Source organism: Sciurus vulgaris (assembly GCF_902686455.1).
Source record: "Sciurus vulgaris genome assembly, chromosome: 5".
NCBI classification, from domain to species: domain Eukaryota; kingdom Metazoa; phylum Chordata; class Mammalia; order Rodentia; family Sciuridae; genus Sciurus; species Sciurus vulgaris.
Window position 1 is genome coordinate 125,108,808 of NC_136465.1, and position 16,470 is coordinate 125,125,277.

General features: G+C 42.0%; 1 protein-coding gene across 1 annotated transcript in view; it reads right to left on the reverse strand.

The window, feature by feature from the left end:
• Window positions 1-15,725, reverse strand: part of LOC306660947 (protein phosphatase 1H-like) — a 130,962-nt gene extending 115,237 nt beyond the window's left edge. Inside the window, exon 1 of the mRNA XM_079139700.1 lies at window positions 15,618-15,725. The gene's annotated coding sequence lies outside the window, so the exon portion shown is untranslated. The remainder of the gene's footprint in view (window positions 1-15,617) is intronic.
• Between the last annotated feature and the right edge of the window lie 745 nt (window positions 15,726-16,470).

Genomic DNA, 16,470 nt, shown 5'->3' on the forward strand with positions numbered 1-16,470 from the left:
GCCCTGTGCCTAGAGGAAGAAGAAAAGTGGCTGGCGGGCAGCTAGCTAGCTCCACCATACAGCAGGGCAGGGAAATGGAGAAGCAAATTGCATTACAGGAAGTGGCAGGAACAGAATGAAGTCTGTCATGAGAGAAGAGAAGCCAGAGAAATCCTGGATGGGAAGGGAACCAGCAAGATGAGGGAATTTGGGGCATATTTGCAGGCAAAAGGGATGAAGCCAGGGGAAGGCAGCAGATAAAGATACGTGAGGGCAGAAAGGATGGGTAAAGACTGTTCTGGGAGGAGGTGAGACCAAGAATATTAGTGGAAGAAATCAGTATATTCTTGAAGCTAAATATAGCAAGGTGAAAATCTCATGAAATTCCAAATAATATGAGAAAAGAGAGTTGGGGTTTGTTTGGCATTTTAAGACTGTTGCCTGGTTTCTTTTAGGTCTACCCTAGAAAGTATCTATTTTGTACAGCTCACTATACATTATCATGTGCCCATGTACATATATTACATATGTTAGGAAACCCCATGAAGTGCAATTTCTCTCTTCCCAGCACGACTGGACATTTCCATTGTGGTCAGATTGAGAGTTCTTGTAGAAATGTTGGCTCAACCAGGTGTTCTGGTGGCGATGTAGCAGAACAGTAATTAACACCTGGCATAACGTAATTAGGCATCAGCTACAGAAAGAATGGCAGCTGGCAGGAGGGCAGTGTCTAGCGTTTCCTGGTGTGGCACCGCCACTGAGAGGCTCCACACCGTCAGAGCCCAGGGTCTGGGGGTAAGGCTGTGTATGGGAAAGCTAAAGAACACTCCTTGGTCCTTTTAAGCAGAATAATGATGGCTGTGACATGCAAAGTCCATGTGATGTAGCACCATGTGTGTGAGCAATCGGTCCTTGAGCAGAGAGAGGGCACGCTTGCCCAGTCACTAGCAGAACTTACAAACAACTTAGCCTGTTTGACAGATCACTCATAAGCTAAAAAACTAAGATCCATTTTAGAAAATAGTATGAAGATTTGTTTATTGGTCTTTTTTGACCTATTCAATGTCTTCTGTGGACAAAAGCAATATGTTAAAAGCATGCGTTGCTGGCATAGTACACTATGGAAAACCCTTGGGAACCATTGATGGGGGATAATGTCACTAATAACAAATTATGATTATTATTATATTAATATGCCAAATATTTATTGAGCATTTACTACATACCAGGAACAGTGCTTGGCATTTATATACTTTAAATCACTTAATCCTTCCACTAAACTTATTCTAGATAAGTCTCTAGTTCCTCGTTTTTACTGATAAGATGGGAGAGGTTGGGTATTTTGTTTAAGGTCACACAGCACTATGATAAGTGACAGAGGACAGGATCTCAAATTAGCATGTCTGTCTCCAGAATCTGTGCCATTAATCAGTGCATAAACCTCCTCTATACCATAAGTGCTGTCATCTGTTTTCCACACTGGGCCTCTGCTTTAAGATTTCATTTAAGTAAAGGGTCTGGAAAGTATGTAATATAGTCTAGCCATTTTGAAGATGATCTACTAACACTAAGAAATGAAACAGTCCATTTGGAAAAGGACCACATTGCCTAGAACTATTGGTGGCAGTTATGACCTGTACCTCAAAATCATAAAGAACATGACTGAGTGAGGCAGAAAAAAAAAGCCAGCTGTACAAAAACTTTGACACAGAAAAGCAGAAAAAAAGGAGTGAAAAGCAAGAAGAGAGATGAATCAGCGTGAAAATTAATTGCCCGAATCCAATTTTTGCAGGCAGGGCCCGGTGGCCCAGGTTAGGGAAAGAGTCCCCACTCTGCAACTTCGAATGCCTGTTTACTGCTGGGATGACATTGGAAGAGAAAAGCAAGGGTCCAAGAGCTGGGTGGCAAAGCTCAGTCCAGCACAGAGGGTCAGGGTGGGCTCTGGGCTATGGGCTTCTTGTACAGCTGAACTCCCTGGGGCAGCAGTGACCTTGAATTCACAGTTCAGTCTTGTCAGAAAAAGAAAAGGAAAACAACAACAACAACAACAAAACTTGTGTGTTTGTCAAGTGCTGGAGAGTCTAGAGGCTTTTTAAAGGACTTTGTTGAAAAGGGACTTTTCTGTGTTACTTAGAGACAAACACTGCTTGCCAAAACACTAGGTTAAAAAAAAAAAGAAAAGAAAATTCACTAAACTGAGAGGCTGGAGAGAATATTATGGGTCGCCCAGTGTGCCCCAGAGCAACTAAATTATCACCGTAAGCTATCTGGAGCCATAGACACATGCTTGTGCATGCAATCGTGGTCCTATGGAGTGTGCTGACTTGAATTCAGCATGTTGTCCATATCCAATCTAGTAAGAATACAGTTCTAGGTTGGGTCCAGCATTAATATTTGACAGCAATATCAGCAGCTGAGTTATACTCCACACTGGAGTCTGGAAGCAACTGAGAATGCAATCTGAAGCGTTCACACACACACCCTGTACTCCAAAGTTCATGCAGCTCTTTTCGTTTCAAGCCATTTATACATGATGCAACTTCAATGTTACCTTTCATTTATAAACTGAGATATATTAAAGTGGTAAACCTTACTATTTCTAGGAGTAGCAATAGCAGAAATAATATTGATAATCATTATTACTACCTACAACTTATTAAGCACTTTCCATTCAGTAGGGAGGTGCTTATAGAAACATTTTAAATGCATTCAATTCTTCTGTAATGTTTAATGATTTTACATGAACTATATGCTTTACTTATTTATTATGAGTCTCCCCTACATACACACTAAAATGGAAGCCCCAGAAGAGCAAAGATTTTTGTCTTCATATTATGTCTCTAGTTCCTAGAAGGTGCCTAGCACTCAATAGGCATGCAAATTTGTGGGGGTTCTTTGGTGGGGAAGGGTACACCGCAAATTGAGTCCAGAAGTGCCCTACCATTCAGCTATATCCCCCAGCCCTTTTTATTTACTAATTTATTTTAGAGACAGGGTCTTCCTAAGTTGCCCAGGCTGGCCTCAAACTTGCCATCCTCCTGCCTCAATCTCCAGAGTGGTTGGGATTATGGGCATGTGATACACCCAGCTGCAGATATGTTTGTAATTGAATTAACTCATTGCCTCACATATGGCTGTACCTCCCCAACCAGTATGGTCTATTTCTTTCCAGTCTTCAACTACAAAAAGGTCCATTCCTGGTTCAAGGCCTTTGCTATTACATTTGCCAGAGAGCTTCCCCCCAGACACCTGCTAGACTCCTGCCTTACCTCCTTCAGAGCTTTACTCAGTCACTCCTTTTGTGGGGAATGCCCTCCCTTCCTGCCCCTTCTGAAATTGCAGCCCCTACCTATTCTATTTTTCTCTTTAGAAATCATCACCATCTACTATACCCATCAGGTCACTTACGTGCCTTGCTTATTATTTACCATTCCAGACTGGTCTGTAAGAGCAGGGGTTTTGTTCATGGCTGAGTTTCCTGTGCCTCTGACAGTAGCAGGTATGAGCAGGTTCATATTTGGCAAATGAAAGAAGGAATGAACCAGGTGCCACACTGCTGGGCTTCATGCACACTATCCCAGCCTGAATGGCAACCCTGAAGAGCAGAAACCAGCTTCTTCCGCAGAGGGGAAGGTGAGGTGTTTTCTGTAGGGGTGAGGGCCACCTCTCCCAGACTTGTCCCACTTTACCATGCTGTTTCCCCACAATACTGGTTCATTTCCAAAGGCTGATACCTTCTTCCTCACTTCTTGCCACCAGTAGCTAAACTGCATTTGGCCCTGGAGTGTATTACGTTATTCACATACATGAGGATCATGTTGAAGGTTAAATACCCATGTTGTCCAGTTAACTTTCCAGAGCAAATTACCCACCTGATTACCACAGACTGCAAACCAGTGAGGGCAGTCCAGTGAATATCAATGCCCTACACGAAACAGGAAAGACCTCCATGTACCCTGTCCTGCTGATGATGACCTTAATGAGGATGACAATTTTCAAAACAAGTATGGTCCCATCAAAAGTATTTGTACCACAAAATGACGGCTAAGTGCCAAAAAACTTTCAAGTGTATTCATAACCACAATGACAGTGGAATAATAAGCATGTGAGACCCTCTTACAAATGAATCCCGACCTGTACAGCAATCTTGTTGAGGCAGTGTATCCTCATTGCCAGTACCAAGGACACAGAACCCGATTACATACATGCTAGAGATTTTTCCCAGCCCAAGGCAGCCTCCATTAAAGTCCAGTGCTTCATCTGTCACCCAAAACACCTGCATCTGCCCATCACACTGCATAGTTAACTGTATGCCTGCCTGCCTACCTTCCTGGGCTGACTGTCAGTGCAAAAAGATGGGGACCCTGTCTGTTCATTTGCAGTAGGTGCCTCAGTACAGTGATGAGCAGGTCCCTGGCTCATGCAGCCAAATAAATATTTATTGAATCCTCCTCCTACTGAGGGAGATATAGAAGGGCTTAGGCAGCCAGGGAAAATGGCAAGTGAGGAGGCTGGGGGCAGGGCCAGAACAAAGGAGGTTGGAAAGGTCTTCTAAAGAGGTCAACTTCTTGCTTGACAAAAGTGTTCATGGACACAAGTGGGGGCCCAATCAGACACTCCGTACTCATGCTCCTATGTGGGGGATCCAATAGATAAACTAATAAGACTCATGGGCAGAGGGGGCACCAATCTATAATAGTGAGGAGTATGTGAACGGGGGAGGAGATAAGGAAAGCAAGAAATTATAGAGATGGTAAAAAGAACAGGCCAGAACTCCCCACCGGACTCCCAGTTCTGGGGGCCCTTCTTTTCAGAGAAGTCAATCTCTGTCACTTTTTCAATAAACCTGCTGCTTGCTATTGCTGTGTCCTATTCTTCCATTTTTTGCTGAAGGGAGACAACGAACCCGGCACCTCTAGACAGTAACAATATCATGACATTTTACTTGATTTAAATCTTATCTTCACATTGGGGCTCCCAACAAATGCACAAACATTGAACAAATTCATCATAAATTAATATTAGATGGGTTAAGTCATATTTATAAACAACCCATTTGTAGTAGTTATTTCAACCCAAAAAAGGATCACATGGAGAAGAGGAAATGAGGTCAAACAAAAAAAAAACATTGAAAAACTAGTTTGAGAGCAGATGAGAGATGAAACTATAGAGCTGAACGGGTATGTCACTTAAAAATATCTTGAATATAACATGACAAGCTAAAAATCATCTTAAAAGAATCAAAGTTGTTAAGCATCAGTAATCCAGGCTGGTTAATATGATTTTTCTTCTTTGAGCATGAAATGAGTATTGCTTTTTATGATGAACTTTCTAAAGACAAATATTTGGTATGCAATCTACTTGGAGGTTTTTCCGTTATTGGCATGTGCTCTTCTCAAAGATGAAAGTAGATCACAGCAAGTTTCACTCTTTCTTCACTGTCTTTGATAGTTTGAAGCTGAACTTATATCTCTTCTAAAATGAACAGTGACAAAATTAAAGTAACAAAGAGCTAACTGGTGGTTGGGCTTTAGAAAAGAGAGTGACATCTCTGTTGTAGTTCCATCGGAACAATGGGAGAAATGTATCATTAATGAATAAAGACTATACTAACAGAACCTCATATGAATCCCCTCTTAATGCCATGGGTGGCCCAAACTGCTAACTGTGTGACCAAGTCAATTCCTTGGACCTGGGAATACAACTTAGATGACATTTCCTGGCAGCCTTCCTTGATTTTCAGTATAGCATGCAACTGGATTCTAGCTAACAGAACACATGCAGAAAGGGAGGTGCAGAAAGGGATGGTTTGTTAAGTGGTTCCTTGTGAGCTCCTCCATGCTCTCTTTCCCTTGCCTGGATGGAAATATGCCCAGAACCAAAGGAAGGTAAGTGTTAAAGATAACAGAGCTTCCTCAGCCCAGGTCTCTGAATGCCTGCATGAGACAAAGTCACTGCTTTTCTTAGACCAGTGAAGTTTGGGGTCTGTTATTTCCACAGTCAGCCTACCTGATAGAGCATCTTACAGCAGGAGGCAGGTGTCCTTCTGCTTATACAAACTCAAGATCAGGCAACTCTCTCAAGAAGAAAGCAAAATGAAGAGTCACAATATTTTTTAAAGATTCTCAAAGCCACAGAAATGTAGTGCTGAAGGGGAATCTTAAAAAATGAAATTACTTGGACATCCTTGCTAAGCACTCACACAGTTGACTGCACAGATATTTTCACTAAGAGAGAACCCACTAGGTTCTTTGGCAGCTTGTTCCCTCTCTGGTTAGCTCTCCTGATGAATATGACAATAATAATAGCTGCCTGCCATTACTGAGTAGTCACCGTGCGACTTGACCAGTGCTATGGGCTTTTCTTAGCTGGAAGGTGGGCAGTGCCATCAGCTCCCTTTACAGCTGACAAAACTGAGGTCCTGAAAATGTGGAACTGGCCCCAAGGTCACACCCAGCTAACCGTGGCAGAGCAGGATTCGACCTAGGCAGCTCAAGTCCAGAGTCCCTCCTGTTAACACTACCCCTGTTTCCTGCACCATCACCTCTGTCCCAGACTCACAGGGAGCAACTTCACTGCTCACACCTGAAGTTCTCTTTTACATCAACAAAACTCATCTCATTATGTGGCTGAAAAAATTCTAGCTGTTATGAATCTCCTTGTCTTTTCAAATGTGGTTCCAAATCTCACTACTCCAGCTTCTTTGAAGGTTTCAGTTTTATTCAAAAGGATTGATTTGTGTCACCCAGAAAGGGACTGAGGGTCAGGAGACTAATAAGTAGCACCCCCCAAAAGGGTTGGGGTGAGGATTAGTGAATCATTATTAAAGCCCTAGAAACTAGAAATAGTGCTTGAAACAAAGTGAGTCAACCAATGGATTTGCCTTGTGTCTCAAATACTGCAGCCTCTGATTGCACTGGGTGGATCCACCTCACACTGCTGACCACACTGAATTAATTAATATCGGCTTAAACACATTTCTTAAAAAGTAAGCCACTGATAAGCCCCCCAAGTCCTGAACTTTTTACCTTCTTTGCAATAGGAGTTATACCTGGTACCCCTGGTTAGGTTTAGCCCACACTCTGTTGCACTGAGGTCTTTTTGAAGCTTACTACTTCATCTGACTGGGTTTCACGTCATCTGCAAATCAGGTGATATGACCCTGAGAGGCTTTATCTAGTGGACTGGAGTGGACCAAAGAGAAAGCCGTGGGGTCCTCCACTAGAAAGTTCCCTCCTGCCTCTATCTACTCTGTTATCCTATCCTGGTACCAGGGATAGAAAAGGTCACTAATCTGACCACAACAGCCTCATGCTGGCATTTCCAAGTGCAAGTACTGCACTTATACGCAATTTTCACAAGGCACCCCAGCTCAGCCTCTCACTGGGCTAGGAGAAAAGGGAAGTTCGTAAAAGTGTAAGTTGGATGGAGGTGGTGGTGGAGGCGGGAGGTGGGGGGACAAGAGCCACAGCTCCACAACAAATGACCAAAAGTTCACACAAGCATGTCTGACCCATTACAGAGAAGTGAAGCATGACTCGCTGGGGTAGAACAGGACTTCAGAACCACCCAGTGGTAGAGTGAGGGTGAGACAGAAGCTGGATCATGCAAGAATTCTCACCTCGAATCCCACTTTTCAGAGGAGCAGGGTCAACATAACTGAATATTACTGGAAAAAACAAAAAAAAACAAAAAACAAAACAGATCCACAACCACAGGACAGAGGTGTAGGCAGTCATCCCCCCACCTGCCCACCCAGAAGACAGCACTGTGGAGTGGACATGTGGGCTTTAGCTCCCCTGCAGTGTGATGTCCAGCCACAGCATGATGGCTGAGACTGCCTGACGGTGCTGCCAGAGTCTGCCAGACACTTCAGCCCTCAGGCTTGGAACAGCTACACTTTTAAATCCTGAGGACATATTGGTTCCTTCCTGGCTCTCTCAGATGCCCAGGGGTAGACTTTGGAGCAGTGATTCTTAAACTTGAGAACGTATCAGAATCACCTGGAGGATTTGCTTCCAACACACGTTGCTCAGAGCAGGGCGTGGAAATACTCAAGGGAGGGGACTGGAAGTCCAGAGAGAAGGGGTCTCTTAGATGCCTTCTACATAGACAGTGAGTGGCTTGACAGGAAAAGCACAGATTGTTTGGAGCCATCACTTGATCTCTACGACTCTGCATGTATTTGTGATCATTTGACAATATTATATTCTGTTTGCCGATCCTTCTAGAGAGCATGGGCCTAGCTGAGAGATCAGGGAAAAGACATACTAAAAGATGGGGGTGGTGCAGAAAAAGGCAGAAACAGTCATTTAACTTTCCACAGTGGAGAATGGTTAATTTGATACCTCTGCATGTTCTTTTTCAGATACAGTCAAAGAAAGTGAGAGGTGTAGTGATATTTAATGTAGTCAATGGAAGAAGAATCAAATATATTTCTGAACTCAGAGGAAGGCTACTATCAAAGAGGTAGCTGACTGGCAGGGATGAATAGATGAACCACTTATGAGCAATGAGGAGCTTCAGGAAGGTTCTGTACTGGCCATTGGTGAAATCGCCAGCATAAGAAGGAACGAATAGTTCTTTATGCTCCCTTGGGTTGGAGGCAGTTACATAATGTTTCATTATCTTTCCACCAGCAAAGGGGAGAAGCCTGGGAGAGAAGACACCACAGATGTGAAAGTGGTTTTGAATTTAGAAATGCATGTCTTGTTCAATATCTAACTCCTATCCTCAAGAAAATTCAGACTTGCCATAGGAATTCATATCTCACCTAATATAGAAAGCTTTAACTTCGAATGGGATCCTTCTGAAAAACTAAAAATGAGGTGAAAGACAAATGAAAGAAAACCATTTTGGCTGGACTCACAGGATTCATTTAAACAATTAATGGAATGCTTGTTCAATCTTGTACACAGTAAATGAATGAACACATTTACCTCCCCACCTTTTCTAGAGGGACTTTAAGCTATGAAGATGACTTTGTATTCTCAAGAGTCTGTGGGTTCATATTTACATTAATAACAGCAATAATAGATAATAATTATTATTTTATTAATCTTATATTGGAGATAGAACCCAGAGGTACTTTACCACTGAGCTATATCTGCAACTCTTTAAATTTCTTATTTAGAGACAAGGTCTTGCTAAGTTGCCCAGGCAGGCTGGTCTTGAATTTGCAATCCTCCTGTCTCAGCCTCCTGAGCTGCTGGGATAACAGGCATCCACCACTGCACCCAGAATTGGGAAAAAGTCTGAGTCACTTGCTTCCAAAGGAATCCCAAACACAAGAATGGAGGTTTGACTTCAGGCAGTGGTCACTGATAGAACAGTCGTCAGAAGATCTGTTACTTCCAATGCATCATCATGAAAATGAAACACAACACTTCAGATGGTCTCAAAACTTTGGGACCCTTAGAAGTGGCAGTCCTCACTTTGAGAAAATAACTTTTCCTATACAATAAGTGAATGAGCTGGAATTCCTCCAACCTTATTTGCTTGGCGACTGAAATGCATTTAAAATAGCAGCTACATTCAGTTTCCACTCACCTACATTCCATAATTCATTGTAGGTAAAATCTAAGATGCCACTGAATATTATATGCCATGACTTTACATACAAATAAGCAGGGAAGAAAAATGTTAATTAGAAATTCTTGTTTTATAAATGTTAAATGAGGAAAAACACAAAACCCAAGTCTTGGCATAGATGGGAGATCCAAGGTGCAGCACAGAGATTGAGGACACAGGATTTTTTTTTTTTTTTTTTTTTTTGTGGGGTCGGCGGGTAACTGGGAATTGAACTCAGGGGCACTCAGCCATGAAGCAACATCCCCAGTCCTATTTTGTAATTTATTTAGAGACAAGAGTCATTGCTTAGCACCTCGCTTTTGCAGAGGCTGGCTTTGAACTCACAGTCCTCCTGTCTCAGGCTCCCAAGCCGCTGGGATTACAGAGTTCGGCAGGACACAGGATTTTTGACTCCCAGTTCTGGGCTAGGTGGCAGCCCTGCTCCTTAGTAGCTGGGGGACGTTGAGCACATTGCTTCACCTTGCTGTACCTTCATGTATGTTTCATAAATGGTATTTATCTAATGACAGTACTGCCTTCTATTCAATACACTCTATTATAGTACTTAGTGTGTGCCTAGCACTTACTAGCTATCTTATTATTGCTGTTACTATAATTCTGGCAATAATGGAATAAGAATTTAACAAATCTTAAATGGTTTCCTTTAATGGTTTCCTGAATGGGCTCACCTAGTCTCAGCTGCCAAACCTTTAGACACTGTTTGAAACAAGTGGAAATGGCTTAGCTTCCTTAGGGCCTTAGTTCCCTAGAAATAAATGAATCATCTTCTAAAATGGAGCCAGAGCACCTTCCTAAACTGAAAAAGAGAGTCCCAAGGAGCTGGAGATTCAAACACAATGGGTGATAGTTTGCATATTGCTTTGCATGACATTTACATGCTACTAGTTCATTTTTGCCTGAAATGAAAATCCACCCACCATCTGCTTCTTTCCTAGTCCCTTAAGATCTCTAGGTGTTGAGTTGGTTGCCTTTGCCTAGGAAAAATAAAGTAACTGGTGAGCATCATGCAGTTACTACATGCGCCTCTATGGCTAGTTAGCTCAGCTGAGCAGAGAGGGGAGGTCTGTCTTTGGCTGCTGATCAGGCCACTAAGGTTGTCACCTGCACCAGTGTGAACCATTTTACACAGAGGATGACCATTGACTCAAACACTGGTAAGCCACAAACAGCATCAGATAGCGTTTCCTGAAAACAACCCGTGAAAACACATATGCATGATGGTAAATCAGACAATATATAGCTCAGTGGTTTAGAAAATAGTTCTTGACTACTGGTGACCTCCAAATCAATCAATGTAAAACTTCCCATTTCCTGAATGTGAATAATTATAGGGTAGGAAACATAAAACAAAGATCTATTTTCACTCTCAAAACTGTCATGGTTTAAAGTAAACAATGACAGCTAATATGTAGAAATTTAAAAAAATTAGCACTTCATTCATCAGGGCCCTGTTGCCAGAATCTGCCAACTCTAAGCATGTTTAAACTAACATGTAGATTCCTGACTGCTTGTCCTTAGGTGATAACAGATTTATATTTCCGTAGGTATGAAAAAGTTCACTAAGTTGTTTTCTGTGGAAATAAACTGAGTATCTTTAAAAATTCAAATACCTATAGTATATCATTAGTATATAAAGTAGGCAATAGTCCTATAAATGATATAAAGTATGTATGGTTTATAAAAAAAAATGCTATAAATAGCACCTTAATGAGTAAGTGTCCTAATGAATTACATAGGATAGTTAATGGGTCCCAGTTAAGGGTATATATGTATGTATGTATGTATGTATGTATGTATGTATGTATGTGTGTGTGTGTTTAATGTAAAGGCCACTCCATGAGGTTAACCTATAAACCTTCCAAACATTCCAGCCAACTCCTTTGTCCCAGAGTGATGGGAATAGGGAGGTGAGACAGACCTGTGTAAAGACTACAGACTCAAGAGCTAACCAAGAGCCTTAACACTTTTCTAATACCTATTTAGCATGGATTTTCACCAATAGCCTTGGCACTTTTCCAGTACCTGATTAACATGGATTTTGATCAATGATCCATATCTAGAAGCTATATAAGCCCCGGACTAGTATGTTTAAGTGGCAATCTGCTACCAGGTACCCTCTCACCTTGTGGGAGTTCTATCTCTTTTCTTCTCACCTAAATAAATCCCAGCTCCTTTCACTCTTGCCCTCCTTTATTGTCTGTGCATTCCATTCCTTGAATTTGTGAGACAAGAACCAGAAGCAATTGGCATGGAGTTGCTAGGGTTTGCTGCAATATTGGAGGGCACAGCCTATCACTAAGAGCTGTAATATGCCAATCAATACTAGTGGAGAAGAATCCAGCTTTGCTGGCTGTGACCCTTGTAGCTGATGCCAGTGGGCATCCCCTGCCTTGATCAGCTGCTAACACTAAAATAGGCTTCCCACTGCAGAGCACTGCAGCTTACACAGACCCTACCTGCCAGCAGAAGGGAGAATCGAGTTTTCATCTCAAACTGCAGTTTCACTACCAATGATCCATTTGATAGCACCTATAAATGCCAATTCATATTGTTTAGGTTTCTATATGAACTGTGACCCATGTGTGAGGAACCAATTAGCTATAAAAACCCCAAATTCCTATCTGGATATTGGGGTCTGAATACTACAAATGAAATCAAGTTTATTAAAGTTTAGAGGTACTATTTTATCACAGGCTAATTTTTATTATATGCTTTATGGCTTTATTAAAGAAAAAAACACTTGTTAGGTTTTTTAATTATTGGAAATAAATGGAGGTGGGTACAGCCCAGTGGTAGAGTGCTTGAGTAATATGCATGATCCCTAGCACCACACACACACACAAAGGAAAAACATATTTTATGGACACTTAGAAAAACAGGGACCTTAGTTAAAATCTCAAAAACTGACTCTTAAGAAACATTTGCTGGTAGAGATCAACTTGTTATAACGCTAATTTACTTTCCATACATGTCACTTCCAGAGGATAATCTTAACAAAGCCAAAAGTTTTAGAAGTCATTTGGTCCAATACCACCACCTGTATAGATGAGGAAATCCAAGTCTGGTCTGGAAAACTGGCACTCAAAGGGAAAAAAAAAAAAAAAAGAAAAATGATGGATGGGGGCGGGGGCAAGAGCCCAGGAGATGAACACAGGCTAGGAAGGCTCTGGGCCAGGGCTGGAACTTCTGGGATATAGAACCATGTCTAGGCAGGTGATTCAGTTAGGGAGTGTGGAGTTTTGAAGAAAAAACTGTGTTTAAAAATGAGGAAAGGGAACTGGAATGGAGTCAGTCTTTTTTTCTTTCTTTTTTTTTAGCCAGAGATTGAACCCAGGGGCGCTTAACCACTGAGCAACATCTCCAGTCCTGTTTAAATATTTTATTTGGAACAGGGTCTTCTAAGTTGCTTGGGGCCTCAGTTCCTGAACCACTGGGATTACAGGTGTGTGCCATTGCACCTGGCAGGAATTCAGTCTTGAAGGAAGAGTAGACATGAAGGCAAGAGGCGATGTGAGCATGACTGCGGGAGTCACCGATCCAGTCTGTTCAGTTGGAACAGGAAAGGAACTGCCTCCTTTGCTGCTCACCTGTGTCCCAACAATGTCATGATTCAGAATGGAATAAGAGGACCAGAGTCCTGGCCCCACAGTGTGTTTTATAAGTTTCCTGATTCCTGTTCAGAAGTTGTTAAACACTGGAGCAGGCAAGGAAGGAAAGGAGGAGAGGCAGATGTGCTATGATTTTCTATTTGTCCTCATCTTGGAGATGTAGTCTAAGCCTGTGTCTGTGTCCAGGCAGACCAACCTTGATGAATGGCACTCCTAGGGCTACCTGTCAGCTGGCTTCCGGGCTGGGCTCAACCAATAGGAAGCCCAGGCAAGAGATGAGAGGGTGGGAAGAAAGGTCAGAGAATTTCCTCAATTCCTCCTGTAGTTCCTTCCCTGTGGCCCCTCATTAGTGGCTCCCACTTCCTTGGGATCCTGGAATAGCATTTTGGAATAGCATCTGTGGTCTCTGCAGGTCTATGGGGATGAACTCCTTCCTGGGAGTCTCCTTACTCCTGGTCAGTTCCCTTTTACTTCTTCATTGATGCACTGACTTGGAGTCTGTCTCCTGCCAGAACCATGCCTGGACACAGGAACAGAAGTTATGGGAAAAAAGCATCTTATACACTTTCATTTACTGGGAAAATGTTTACACTGAAACCTGAGCTATCTTACACAGCAAAATAGAGGATGTACTTATACTTTTAAAATAAACGCATCCTCCAAAAACATCCATCCTGTGAGGAAAAAGGTGCACTCATACAATACTAGTGGGACTGCAAATTGGTGTAACTACCCTAGAAGGTGGTATGGAGATTCCTCAGAAAATGTGATCCAGTTATCCCACTCCTCAGTATATACCCAAAGGACTTAAAATCAGCACACTATAGTAATGTGGCCACATCAATTTTCTTAGCAGCTCAATTCACAATAGCTAAGTTATGGAACCAACCTAGGTAACCTTCAATAGATGAATGGATAAGGAAAATGTAGTATATATACAAAATGGAATATTACTCGGTCAGAAAAAATGAAATTATGGCATTTGCCAGTAAATGGATGGAACTGGAGACTATTGTGCTAAGTGAAATAAGCCAATTCCCCAAAAATGAAAGGCCAAATGTTCTCTCGAATATGTGGGTGCTAACACACAATGGGGGGTGGGTGGGGAAGAACAGAAGTACTTTGAATTAGACAAAGGGGAATGAAGAGAAGGGAGGGATGGAAATAGGAAAGACAGTAGAATGAATCCAACATAACTTTCCTATGCTCATCTATGAATCACATATAATAGTGAGAATGGGAAGTATAGTCCATGTACGTATGATGTGTCAAAGTACATTCTACTGTAATGTATAAGGAAACAGAACAAATAAAAAAAACAAAACAATAACAACAAAAACCATATCCATCTTCAAATTCCAAACACTGTCAGTTCTTTGTCCCTTGTTCTCTGGGATCTTCAGTGGAAAGGATGCTTTACTAGGAGGAATGGAGACAACTCAGGCCTAGGTCTCCTGTTTTTTCTATGAAGTAAAATTTGGGTGCATTTCCTGAGGGCCTCATGGGGGGCAGTTTTCCAGGCCACAGAGGTAGTAGCAATGAAATGAGCTGGTGACTGGAAAGGGGGAAGGGGTGAGGGTCAGCCCTCAAGAAGGGTCAGAGCAAATAGGGGTGCTGACCAGAGACATGGGGCCTTGAAGAACAAGAGAATCTACTGCAGCCCTCACTAGTGAATGGTTCATCTTCCAAGAACACTGTGTTTAGATTTTTATTATTTTCAGAATACAGAGTCTTTAGTAAAAGGTCCTGTTATATAGCCAGTTATTTTGTTATTAGAGCAAAGAAGTATAGAAAATACATATTAGAACACTTTTCACAAAGTCTGTGTTTTAAAAATTCCCCACACTAAAGGTAAAGCAGCACCCCATTATTTAAAATGGAATTATAACACACATTTATCTTTTTCCCTGGCAGTGCTGGATAAAATAAGGTTAAACATGACCTCCTGGCCAAAATTCCCTTTAACTGAACCTGGAAGAGAGGGGACTGTGGCCTCCAAGAGTATGTACATAAAAGGAGCAACTTTGGGGAGGGGAGGGGACAGGGCAAAGTTGCAGTGGGGAAGGGCAGAGGGCTGGGAGTCCTGTCAGGTCCCCTTCCAAATACCCACTCCACCTCCCCTCACTCCCTCACATATCCTGTCTCTACTAATCTTTCATTGAAAATAAGGTTCTGAATTCAAAATAACACTTTAATACTCCTGATATAAACTATTTGCTGGTATATATCTGAACTGCTACTATGAACAAGAGAAAGACTACCTTCTAATTCCAACCTGATTGTTCTTACATGAATTTTTATTATGCTATAAATTGATGTTTCTTAATATCTAATCCAAGCAGGATTATTTGTATTCCTAATCACTTAATTTTAAAGAAAAGATAAAAATGATCAGAAGGCACTAGAACTTAGTAGGAATCAGACAGCTAATGCACTTACCTGCTGTCCCCAGCATTTGCCACATACAGCTTCCCCAAAAGGCAAATCACAATGAGAGCTGTACAGCCACCAGATATATTATAGGAACTTCTCTCTCGTTCTATTTGTAGGTCCTGGAGAAGAAAAGAAAGTGAGCGCTGGATTGTGAAGGAACCTGTATCAAAAGCTTTCTTACCCTCTCTCCTCAACACAATCACAGGAGTCTGGATATGCTTCAAGAATGGACAAGGACATTCTCTTTCCTACCACCTATGGAGCACTTCTCGGGGGGCACATGTACTAGACCATCTGCAGACCAGAGACAGGAAGCAAAGGATAGCAGATACAATATTCTTCAAAAATGAGAAGAATAAAATGTCAATCACATTATATCACAGCTTATGAAAACGTGCGTCTGTGTATGGACTGCCTGAGCTGCGGTGTAGTACATGGATTAAAGAGGTTGCAAGGCTCAGAACTGGACCTGATCAATATTTTTAATTCCAAAGTCTCAAAAAAGTAGTTTCCTGTACAGTTGGATAAAAGGGGAGACTTGAACCCTCTTCTCTTCAGCATCGACAGGAGTCAACCCGCGACTTAGAGATCAAACATAGATGCTTCTGAACTTTGATCTGACTTTCCCTCTTCCCACAGCTACTAATTCACAGCAGTGACACACTCATAATGTAACAGCCAACATTCACCCAGCATGCCGAGCACCTTGCCTGCACCACCTCATTTTAACCTTGGGACCATCATGACCAATCTCATGGTTCAGAAGCAGGGAAGAGGGGTAGACTGCTCATATTTACCTGGTTAGAGACTGGATTTCAACCTGGTTCACCTCCAAAGCCTATGTTATGCCACCTAATGA